General features: G+C 50.8%; 1 protein-coding gene and 1 long non-coding RNA gene across 4 annotated transcripts in view; one reads left to right on the top strand and one right to left on the bottom strand.

Moving 5' to 3' along the window:
- HLF (hepatic leukemia factor) overlaps positions 1-12,460 on the top strand; it is a 46,504-nt gene that overhangs the window by 23,862 nt on the left and 10,182 nt on the right. The gene's annotated exons all lie outside the window — the stretch shown is intronic.
- The window catches only part of LOC107182328, an 11,189-nt gene continuing 7,397 nt past the window's right edge, over positions 8,669-12,460 (bottom strand). The window contains exons 2-3 of the long non-coding RNA XR_001513054.1: positions 8,745-8,750; positions 8,669-8,682 (exon numbers count right to left, since the gene is read on the bottom strand). This is a non-coding gene — a long non-coding RNA (uncharacterized LOC107182328). The remainder of the gene's footprint in view (positions 8,683-8,744; positions 8,751-12,460) is intronic.

The following is a 12,460-nucleotide window of genomic DNA, read 5'->3' as shown; positions in this document are numbered from 1 at the left end:
CACATCCATGTTTCTCTCCCTTCCTCATGCTCTCAAAATCAGTAAAAACAGGAATTTTTTTTTAAAGCCTGCATGATTTTATGGACAGGCCGGCCATCAGCTCTGCACCGGGCCATCCGTTGGATGAATGGAGGGAGTCGGAGGAGCTCACTCGGGGTTCACCTCCCTGTGCTTTTCAGAGACATGCTTGGTGCGAGCTCCTCACAGATTTGAAGCCAGGGGAGAAGGTGGTCCTGGGAGCGGTGTGTGCGAAGCATCAGCCCAGGGCATGCGGCGGCACTGGGTGAACACGAGTTCCCTTCCCCTTCCTGCTTCCGAGGCACGTTGTGGGAGAGGCATCAGCGGTCTGGAAGGCAAACATAGGTCTGTGTGAGGACGCGCCTCTTCTCCCAGGTGAGGGCCAGATGCCGGCTGCCCGCTGAGGACTCGGGAATGTGTGACGGCCCCCCTTGCGGGCTGCACTGCCCCGCCCCAGATGGAGAAGCCTCCCTTTTGACACACCTCTTGGATCTGAAAAACAAGAACAAAAAAGAGGATGGTAGGAAAATCTCAGGGCCCGGACTCAGACATGGTCATCGCGTCATTGTCCCAGCTATTTAACAACAATAAAAAGTAACGGGGAACCACCAACAAACAGACGTTGGTTTGGGAGTGCATTTATCCTTTTGGTCAGCAGACATTGACTGAGGGCCAACTGTTGACCAGACACTGAGCTAAATGTTGGGAATTCAGATAGAAGGAAGAGGCCAGCCCTTAAAAACGAGAAGCTTACCAATTGCAAAGAGACAGATAAATAAGAGTATATGGGGCCTGGCGGGCGTGGCTCAGTGGTTGTGCGTTCACCTATGAACCAGGAGGTCACGGTTTGATTCCCAGTCAGGGCACATGCCCAAGTTACGGGTTCAGTCCCCATTGTGGAGAGTGCAGGAGGCAGCCCATCGATGATTCTCTCTCATCATTGATATTTCTATCTCTCTCTCCTCCCTTCCTTTCTGAAATTATTAAAATATATTTTTTAAAAGAATACATTGGGTATGTGCCAGGTGGAACCAGGAAGGCCAGAATGATCTGCTCTGAATGAGATGTAGCGGGAAGGTCAGAGGCGATCCAGGAGCTGTGTCTTGAAGAATGAGCAAAACTTGTATTGATAGGACGCATACATTTAAGTGACTCACTAAGGTCTTTCTTGACTGATATGAAGAGTTCTTTGCCATTAACTATGCTCAGGAAATAATTCAGATTATTTGTAGTGTTGAGGGACATGGGATTAGAATAAAAAGAGGGGGAAAGAGAATTGAAAGAGTATGTGTGGTGGTTCATCTACCAAGTGACTAGCTCCCTCCTACCCAGATGAAGGAAGCTTTGCTGCCTGGGCGGGGAGGGAGGGGGTCCGGGGTGGGGGGGCGGTCCCGGGCTCCACATGCCCAGGGCAGCCGCGTCGCATGTCTGTGATGTGGTAATATATTTAAAGAAGATATTGGGAGGTTAGAGGCAGATAATTGATGGGACTTGACAGTTGCTGTGGCAACACACCCACTTCAAGAAAAGCAGTGTTAGTGGGAGGGCAGGAACACTCATGGCACTGCCCCGGGCTGCCTTAGGCCTCACATGGCTTGTCCTGGGCCCCAGGCGTGGGCAGGTTGGGAAGCACAGACACCCCACATGGCTGATTGCCGCCCGCCTTTGTGGAATTGACTCTGGAGTAAGATAAGGAGATGCCTGAACCAGAGCAAAGACAACAGGGAAAACGGTGCGAGGAGGAGGCGGGGGAGGTCCCAGCCAGCATTGCCAACTCCACTCAGGAAAACATCTACTCAGTGCTGTATTTTCATAGATTGGATGACCCTGGGTTTCTATGAATTGAAAAAAAAAAAGTATATGGCTTAAATGTGTGTAAACTTCCCTTTTTAACTTCAACAAAGCAAGCTTTGGGTATAAATAACAGAGTAGCGAAAGGACTTGGGCTAATGAAAAATTGGTTTTGACAAGTTTGGGCTGAAGTACTGGGTGATTTCCTCTGGCCCGCCACCTTCTGGCAAGTTAGAGGTATGACATGTGAAAACTCCCCTCCTGTGTGGGTGATGTGTTTCCTTACAAGCCTGAGTGTAGGAGCTACTGACATCCACAGGGCTAGCGACTTCCTCCAGACCTCAACCAGGGCCTCACGTGAGAATCATCAGTGGATCTTTTCCTTTTTGAGGAAAAAATTACCCAAAAATATTTCATTGTGAATGTAGTATATGATCATCTAAGACAGTGATGGCAAACCTATGACACGCGTGTTAGAGGTGACACGCGAACTCATTTTTTTGGTTGATTTTTCTTTGTTAAGTGGCATTTAAATATATAAAATAAATATCAAAAATATAAGCCTTTGTTTTACTATGGTTGCAAATATCAAAAAATTTCTATATGTGACATGGCACCAGAGTTAAGTTAGGGGTTTTCAAAATGCTGACACGCCGAGCTCAAAAGGTTCGCCATTACTGATCTAAGAGCTAATATGCAAATGGTCATCACACCCTCGCACCCTTGCACGGGGACTGGGGGACCTGAGGCCGGGCTGAGTGACCTGAGGCCATGACCCCCGCCCACAGGGCTTGACGGGGGACCTGAGGCTGCACCCCACTCCCCTGCGGGGCTTGACGGGGATGGGGCCGGCTGGGTATGGGTCTCGCACGATTTCCAGGGTGGGCGGGGACATGACTCTGGGCCCTGTGGCACGCCCAGACTGGGACAGAAGGGAGATTTTCATATACATTTTACTAATCTTCTTTCATCTCTGACACTTCTATTATAGAGAAAGGACAAATACCAATATTAAAATATTTTCTCTAATTCCCTTTTAATGTGCACGAATTTCGTGCACTGGGCCACTAGTTTTAAAATAAAGTCAGAACTGAGTGCACAGTACCACTTGAGTGCCAATATCCCACTCGCAGACTTAACTATTAATGGTTTCTTGGATACTCTTCCAGACATTTTCTTTGTGTATGTAAGCATATATATATTTAGTAAAATGTACAGTTCTGACTTTATTTATGTTACAATGACCATATGTATAGAATGTACATAGGAATGTGGTAATGTATGAATATACATTCTACATAATGTCATGCAACTTGCCTTTTTTACATAATATCTTTTGGACATGTTTTCCTATGAGTACAGCTTCATGAAATCCTATTGTCTGGATGTGCCATGATCTATTTAACAAGCACCTTTAGCTTGTTTTCAGCCTCGGATGCCATTCTTTGTAGATTCGCACGGCATATCTGAAGTTTAAATCCTTAGATGTGGAATTCCTAGATGCCGGCCGGATCCAAGGGTGCAGGCTCTGAAAGAACGGTGCTAGTTCAAACGCCCACCACGAGTGTGTGAGAAGGCTCTGTCCCTTTTTATTAAACAAAAACCCAACAAGAAACAAAATACAGAGCCAGGCCCCATGTCCAGCGCCTCTGATGAACGTGGAAGAGCTGCTGAGCGTCTGTGTTGTTTAAAAGCTCCGCAGTGGCCCTGGCCTGTTTTTCTCAGTGGTTAGAGCGCCGGCCTGTGGACCCAAGGGTCTCGGGTTTAATTCCCGGCCAAGGGCATGTACCGCGGTTGCAGGTTCGATCCCCAGCCCCAGTCAGAGCATGAGTGGGAGACAACTAATCAATGTGAGTCGATGTGGTTTGTTTTTTCTCTCTCCCCTTTCCATTCACCCTACAAAATCAATGGAAAAAATATCCTCAAGTGACGACTAATTAATTAATTTTTAAAAATAAATAAATTAAAGCTCCACAGTGGTCCTGGACCCTCACAAGGGTGGAATGTGACGGCCTTGGGAGGAGGGGACAGTGAGGGGACAGTGCTTCATGATGAAGCCTCGGCTATGCCCTTTCAGACCCAACTGCAGGGCTTCCCTTACCGTGGTCCATGGGGAGAAATGGAACCCTGTTTGCTCTGCATTTCCTGCTAAGCTGTAGGTCCTCCTTTACACACACACACACACACACACACACACACACGCACACGTTAAGTGAATCCATAATTAACATATGATCATAGTAAAGCTCCAAGAGCCAGAGAAGTAACACCTACGTACAGTTGGATACTTTAAAAAAATATATTTTTATTGATTTCAGAGAGAGGAAATGAGAGGGCGAGAGAAAGAGAAACATCAATGATGAGAGGGAACCATTGATTGGCTGCTCCCGCACCTTCCACACTAGGGATCGAGCCCGCAACCTGGGCATGTGCCCTGACCAGGATTTGAACCGGGTCAACCGGTTGATGCTCAACCACTGAGCCACTCCAGCCGGGCCAGTTGGGTACTTTTCTCATGTTTCTGTATGGTTTAGTCATCCATTTCTTCTTAAAGCCATTTAAGAAAGAATTATTTTGTTTCTTTGGGTGTTGCCTCGGATTCCATTGAAGCTGGTACAGTTTGAGTAGATGAAAAGTCAAAAACTGTTCTTTATCTTATTTCAGCATGAAAGTCCCTGGGCTGATACACAACTTGCCAGTCTGGGGATGATCTCCTTTCCTTTGCTTTGTTGGCCTCAATAGATGATTGATAGATAGATAATAGATAGATAGATGGAAAGGGAGGGAGAGAGGGAGGGAGGGAAGGAAGGAAAGGGGAAGAAAATGGACTTTTGTTCTCCAGAACACCTGTTCTAAGAACTGCCCATCTTATGCAGCTATTCTGGTAGTTGACCTTCACAACCTGTTTCAGACAAAGGTCACTAACCTTCAGGGATCCCTTCCCTTGAGGTCATTCCTTGCCCTTTTCTGTGGGTCCCTGTCTACTGAGCTGCTGCCAAGGACAGGGTCCCCAACTGGGAAGCATGTGATGCCTCTACCTGCCCCCCACCCATCTAAGACCATTTGTCTCCATCTAACTTTTCCTCCTTGAGGAAGCTGACTCCGCCCCTCCCCCCTCATTTGCATGTGCCCTGCATGCATATCTTCACTGTGGCCTCCCTCTCCCAGCCACTCACACCCTGATTAGGTAAGAGCGCCTGCCTTCCAAGGAGGAGCCTGGAGTTAAGAAGTTTGAGCTGATGGGGTCGGGGTTGGTCAACACACTAGAATGGGAAAGGATTTCAGAGGCGGTGCAATATTCCAGGTCCACGGAAGCGTTGCAGTGTGTGATGGGATTTCCCTTCCCACACACGGTCCCACTGGGCACTTGCTTCAGAAGCTAAAGGAGAAAGCATGCAATCAAGTTCAGATCCTGCACAGTGTTTGATACTGGCGTAGCACCTGGCTCCTGTGCACCCACAAGGCACACAGACCTCACCTCGTGCCTGTGGAGCACAGAGCGGATTCCGGTCCCAGACAGATTTCTCCTTAGACAACACCAGCAGGGGCCCGGCGGGCGTTGCTCGGCCAACCCCAGTGCAAGCTGGGAAACTCCCAACTCTTCCAGAATGACGCATTTCTAAGAAATTGAGTGTTGTTCCAGTGTATGTTAGAACTGTGGGACCATCGGATGGCTTAGAAATGTGCCTGAGCCCAGCCAGCGTGGCTCAGTGGTTGAATGTCGACCTATGAACCAGGAGGTCACGGTTCGATTCCCGGTCAGGGCACATGCCTGGATTTCGGGCTCAATACCTAGTGTGGGGGGTGCAGATGATCAATGATTCTCTCTCATCGTTGATGTTTCTATCTCTCTCTTTCTCTCTGAAATCAATAACAATATTTTTTAAAGGAAAAACATATGTGTCTTAAATGTACTTGCGTCTCCCCTCTTCCCCCACCAGCGGATTTAAGAAACCGTTCCATCGTTACTCCTGGTCTAAATCAGTGACTGGAAACTGTTCTCCTCTGTGGGTGGGACTTGAATTTATTTGAGAAAACCTGAGTGCCCACCTTTTTCCAAGTTTTGGTTTGCATGTGAGCGTGAAAAGCAGGCGCATGCCCACTGAATGTTGATTCAGATTACAGATGGCTATAAACTCTCTACATTGCTCCATCGTCTTCCCTTTCTCTCCGCCTCAATGACTGGTGCCCGAGCTGCCACTGCTTTATAATGTAACTCCTCCCGTGACACCTCGTCTCACAGGTATGAGCCAGTCGGCAAGACTAGCCTCGTGCAGTGAATTCATGAAGTTAGTCTGCTTTGCAGCGGCTGCCCGGGCTGCAGTATTAGGCCATTACTCACCTTCCCCCAAATGAGACGCTGGGGGCACAAGTCCATTTTGTTTAGTTACCAGCTGACTTCGTAGAATTAAGTTGATTTTCCCCCCAGGATCCATATCCCTGATTTAGCATAATCCCCCACCCCCCTCCTCAGGCAGGTCCTATTGCCTAGCAACACTTGTTCAGTAACCTTTCTCAATGATCATTAAGGAAGACGGAGAAAACGTCCCCATTCCGTGTTATTCACACAGCCCATGGCACAGACCTTTCTAATTGCAGGTGGTCCAGGGGGTCGCTACAGGTTTTCCCCTACCATCCTCCCTGCCTCCATAGCCCAGGCACCCCAGACAAACACTCCCCAGACCAAGAATAAAAAAAGGTAGACCATGGGAACTTGAGGTATTGGTGCCCAGGCAGCAAAGGGTGAGGCCTCTCTTAGGCTGGGTTGCTCAGCATTTCAAGATGCAGACACGCCTCACAAAATACTCCCACAGAGAAGGGAAGGTAGGCACCCGACGTCCCGAGCAGCGTGTAAGCACCCCAGGGTCCCTGCCCGGGTAGAAGCGGGTGCTGCTGCCTGAGGGAAATCACCGGACACTAGCCGTTGGCATTCCTTTGGCTGGTGGACATGAGTGGGTGGAGGTGGAAGTGTAGACAGGACTTTGGAGTTCGCCTTAATTTGAGTGCGCTCTTCCAACTATTTGTACTTTTTTTAAAAATAATTTTTATTGATTTCAGGGAGGAAGTTGTGAGGGAGATCGAGCCCACAACCCGGGTATGTGCCCTGACCGGGAATCAAACGATGACCTCCTGGTTCACAGGTCAATGCTCAACCACTGAGCCAATCCGGTTGGGTTGTTCATAACCTTATGGGCAAGGTATTGGCAAGGACTTTGCCTGACATGAGTTCCCATCTAGTTTGAGAATAGCTATTGCTTCAAAGTTATAGTCACTTAATCTGATGAGTCTTCTAGGCTGGCATATGCCAAGTGCAATGTGATACAGACATTAAATGTAAGGGATGTTAGAAGTTGTAATCGACCCTGGGACAGTCAGAAGGAGGAAGGCTTGACTTGGACTTGATGGACGGTCGGCCTGGTGGAGGTGGAGAGGATGTGAGGGAAGAATGTCCAGGGAACAAGGCAGACCTGCTTGGGGGGAACAGAGAACACAGGATGGGAGCTTCAGAGTGGAGGTTTTCGGACGCCAGACAAGGAGTGTGGACGGGGAGGCGGTGGGAAGCCATCGGCCACCATTGACCATGGTAGAGATGTCCTGGGAAGAGCAACCTGCTGGTCGTGTCGGCAGACAGGACTGCAGGGCAGGGAGACCAGTTCGGAAGGTACTGCAGTTGGCCAAGTCCTCCGTGGACGGGCCTGCCCTTGGCCTATGACCGGGATCTGAACCACCAAGGAAAACCTCCACGGAACGTCCGGGAACATGTATTGCTAGAGTCCGAATGAGCCTCTGCTCTCATCCCAGATTCTCATCCCAGGATTCACTGAAGCCAGGGATTCCCACAAATTCCCACAGCTCTTGGGGTGCGGGGGTTCTGGCCCGGGGCTCATTTCTCCCTCCTGCCTGAGAGGTGTGTGGGTGACTGACAGGACGGAGACATCGTTCGAAGGCCCCAGGAGAAACAGAGGAGAGTGTGGTCACTGGGAGTCTGGAGGCTGAATATGGCTCCGACATGCCCGCAGACTGGAGGCAGGGATCGCGGCGCACAGAGCCGGCGGGGACTCGGTGTGAACTTGGGTGAGAGAAGGGCACGGGGCGCCGGAGAGGGGCCAAGGCCAGGCAGCGTTGGAAAAGCGTGTTTACTTGTGGGCGCGCAGCTTGGAGACGCGCACAGGAAAGCATTTCTGTGGATCTCCTTGAGAGACGGCACCACCACAGACACACCTGAATGCTATTCGTGTTCATCCGGAAGCTCGGGCTTTAAAACAATCCTGTTTTTCTTCCTATGTTTGTTTGGCTTGGTGTGGGGGGTGCGGGCTGGGGAGAGGAGGAAGGGTGTTGTTCGGGCAGAGTGCGGGCTGTTTGTTCACCGTGGGCCCCTGGCTTCTCAGTGGATGCGAGGACCCTGTCACTTATCCCGTCCCCTGCCCCACTCTCTCCTCTGTGTTCAAACGAAAATTTAACTTTGCCCGGAGGAGGGCAGTCAGCTTAATTATCCACCGTGGCAGCACCTCAGAAAGTGTGGGTTTCCGATGGCTGGGCCTGCACCTTTCACCCACTCAGACAATTAAGGAGGCCCCCAGGGCCCACGTGGTGCTGATTCAAGGGGTGCACGTTGGCATCAGAAAAGAAGGAGCCTCTGAAATAGACTCCAGGGACGGGCGAGCTTGTTTCTCTGCTGGAGAAGAAGGCTTCCCCATCCTTGGACGCCCAGTGAATTGCTCAGTGGCTCAGTTTTGCCACAGGCAAGGGGTACCCATTGGCCTGCTTCTAGGGACGTCAGAGGGCAGAGTGAGGCGGCCGGTGGGGGACACATAGTCCACCCAGGGCCAGGTGAGCATGGACATGAAAGCAGCAGCCCCCCACCCTTCTCCTCTGCGGGGTGACTGTGCCCACACCTCAGGGGCTCTGAGGACGGCCTCGGACACATGCTGGACTGGAGCCTCCACTTGAACCTCCAAACGTCTCCTGTGGCTTGGCCTCTGGTGTGTGGACGCGGGTAGGCTTGAAATGGTCACTGGCTCTCACAGCCACTGTCGCCAGGGCAGCCTAGGGAAGGACTGGGCCTCTATGCTTTCAGGACCTCCGAAGCACAGAGAAATGCGAACACTCAGAGCCAGTGGGCAGCTGGTTGAGACGTGACCGTCTGTTTCCCAGGCCTTCCCCTCACCACACATCCCCTGCGGTACAAGGAAACGAGGCCTGCATTCTCCCGCTGCAGTTCCGCACCTGCGGAGTGCGTGTGTGTGTGTGTGTGTGTGTGTGTGTGTGTGTGTGTGTGTGTGTGAAGGACATCGCTTCTTATTTCCCACTCACAACCCTCCATACCCACTTCAGGGGGCCAGTGTTGCAAGATCTGAACTGTATCTCATGCAGGCCATAGTCTCAGGCACCGGGAGTTCATTTCCGGTCCATCTGCTACTTCTCTGTGCCCTGAGGTGCTGGGGCAGCTACGGGGAAAGGAAACAGGGAGAGGGGGCTGTCTCGGGGCATGGTGAGAAGTCAGGGCCCACGTGAGCTCTGACCACAGCGGGAACGTCTGCTGCATCCTGTGTACCTGACTCCAAACGTCTATGGTTTGAGCTCCTCTGGTCTCACCTCTCAGTTCCAGGAGGCGGCCACCTCAATAGCAGTCTCTCCAATCCTGTTACAGTAGGCGTGGAGCGTGATGATAAACGCGCTCGGAATGAGAGGCTGGTTAAGCCAACCCTGGCGCCTGCCAAGGCGGGAGCTGCTGAGTCATGTCCGGGCACCATGGGCACCTGCACAGTGCCAGGGCAGAGGGCTTGTCCTGGACACGGGGTCACACGGGTGGCGTCACAGGCCTCACTCGGGCTGCAGGTGGAAGAGAGTGGGAGCCAGGGGACTGTGTGAGGGGAGGCGTGCCCCCACAGCCCTGGAGGGGCCCTCCCACGTACTGCCCATCCCACCCAGCCCTGTGAGATGCTTATCATTTCCCCCACTTGACAGATGAGGGAACGGGACTCTCCGTGCTGGAGCGACAGGCCCTGGGCCACAGAGCTGGTTAGGGGCAGAGCCACGATGAGTCCACATCTGTCTGCACCTTCTGATGAGCCATGCGTCTCAGGGCAGGTCAGGGGGAGGGACGAAGGCTAGGTCAGAACCTCAGCACAGAGTCCGAAATGCCTTTCTTCACTCGAACGGGCCAAGCAAGCGTTCCTTGAAATACTGATAATATAAGGGCATGGACGTACAACATGCCTCCCTGTGCCACGCCCCTAGAAGCCAGCTTCATAGTCCCCTGAGAGACTATGTGAGACGTCCTCTCAGCCAGGAGTCCTCCTGCTCCCCCAAGAGGCAGGTCTCAGCCATCAGAGGCTTTTTAAGGGCACATGTTGGGTTGCGTTGCGGGCTCAGACACAGTAAGGGGCGTTCAGGAAGCAGCTGATCAATGACTTTCTCTCACCGATGATGTTTCTCTCTTCCTCTCCCTCTCCCTTCCTCTCTAAAATAAATAAAAATATATTATTTTTAAAGAAAAGAGCTTGAGTTTTGGAGTCAGAAAGATGGTGAGGTTAGTCCCTGCTTCTTCTGCCAGCTGGGCAGCCCCAGGCAAATGATTATTTCTGAACTTGTCTTATACTATTCCTATTCTTTATTTCCTCGTCTGGAAAATGGAAATACCAATGATTCCACCTTCCTAGGGCTGTGGTGGGGATTAAATGAAGTAATACATCGGCTGGCGAGGCAAGGGCTCCGCCCGGATACTATGGCTCTGACTCAGGGCGATTCCATCCGGGGAATTCACGCGTTCACCCCTCAGTAAAGGGTAACAGATGGACCCCTTCCATTGCTTGCATACTGGATTGAACTGGCCTATAGTTTACCCGTGTTTCTGTTGACAGCGGTTACTATGCGGAGAGAGGTGTTGGAAAAGGGCCACTCAGACCAAAGCGATCTTTACAGCAGGCCATTCAGTGGTTTGTGCTGGAGTCCTGGACAGCACCCACTGGCCACTGTCTGAGGCTGGTGCAAAGGAGGGGTGTGTGTGTCTGTGTGATTCGTTGTTGCCTTAATGTCAGCACAGCAGCATGTGAGGCTCGGACACTTGGAAAGTAGGGGCATCTGGACGGATCCCCAGCTGCTGGGGTTCAGGGGACTCTTCCTTTAACCTGTGCCTGAGCGTTTTCTTTCTCATCCTGTCTTTCTCTTTATTTCCCCCTTATGTCCTTCTTTCCTTTCTTCCTTCCTTCCTCACGCCTTCCTTCCCTTCTTTCATTCTGGTGGTTCTTCGGTTTCTCAATTCCTTTCTCTCTCTTTCTCTGCTTCCTCCAGCCCACTGCCCCCTCTGGTCTCCTCCTGCTCCTGTCCTCCCCCTCTTCCTTTCTGAGCCTTCTCTCTCGGCGATGTTCAGCACAGCCTCCCAAGCGTATTACGTGCAAAGTAAGCAAAGTCCATTTTTTTGAAAATCATGTTTTTTTTCTGATTTTTAAAGTAAAAGATACGATAGATAATTTGCAAAATATAATAAATAAAAAGAAAAAAGTCCCTGTTTCCAACCAGTGTCCTTGCTGGGACCTGGGAGTGTTTATTTCCGGTGACCCCATCGTTTACACGGAGCTTCCTCTCCGTGTGTGCTCTACCTCAGGACCGCAATGGCCCTGCCAACGAGACGAGGTCCCCATCCCGTGGAGCTTCCGTGTGAGCGGAGGGAGGTGGTCAAGAAACGTCAGACACGAAAGATGATTTTGGGCGGAGACAAGTATTGTAAGGAAATGAAAAGGGACGGTGCAGGGGAGCCGGGGAGCCGAGAAGGTGGCATTCGAGCTGGTGTCTGGATGTGTATTAGATTGGGAACATTTAGAAAATGAATATTTAATTCCGAGGAAGTGCATTCTCGTAAGTGTTGGTGCAAGTGTAAATAGATGTGACAGTTTAGCAGAACGTTTGGCAACATAAGACGCACATGCCCGTTGCATGAGCAGTGCCATTTCGTGGAATCTTTTTTACAAAAGTGCTCACATACCTAAGAACCCGTCCGTTGGAGAGTCATTGGGGAAATATACTGAACCTTTGAGAAGAACAAAGGCGTTCTCTTCCTTTACACTAACACGGAGATGTGCCTGGTATATGGAAAGCGTTACGGAAGAGATACGGTAGTCATAGCGTGTCTGTGCAACAGCCAAGGTCCGGAAGGCTCACACAGGTAGTTAAAGGGGGACCACCACGCGAAGGGGCAGCAAGATGGTTGGAGGACAAGGGAGAGGATGGCTTCTTGATCCATTTCTGCATTTGTTTAAATGTTGCAATGAGCATCTTTGGTGATTTTTTAAAAGTTATGCAATGATGCATTCTCAAATTGAGAGTTCTTACATTACAATGTTGCAAACCCACAGAAGGTAGGACAGAGAGTAAAGATCCTCCTCCCCATTACCCAGTGAGACTTGACATTTGGACTAAGGGGGGCTGGGGGGATGAGTCCAGCCAAGTTAATTCAGTAGGAAATGTGGATAACCAAGATGGTGAGAGGGTAGCTTTGGGGGGGGGCGGGGCGCTGTGTTTCTCAGGTCCTTTGCCCTTTGCTGTTTCTTGACGCTGAGGAAGCCATGGGCCTCGTCTGGGGCCCAGTTCGGTTTTCCCCATTCTGCAGGTAGGGCTGGCCTATTTCCATCGGAAGAAAGGGCTGGAGAAG

Source organism: Myotis davidii, unplaced genomic scaffold (assembly GCF_000327345.1).
Source record: "Myotis davidii unplaced genomic scaffold, ASM32734v1 scaffold771, whole genome shotgun sequence".
Classification (NCBI taxonomy): Eukaryota; Metazoa; Chordata; class Mammalia; order Chiroptera; family Vespertilionidae; genus Myotis; species Myotis davidii.
This window is presented reverse-complemented; position numbering and strand designations above follow the sequence as displayed.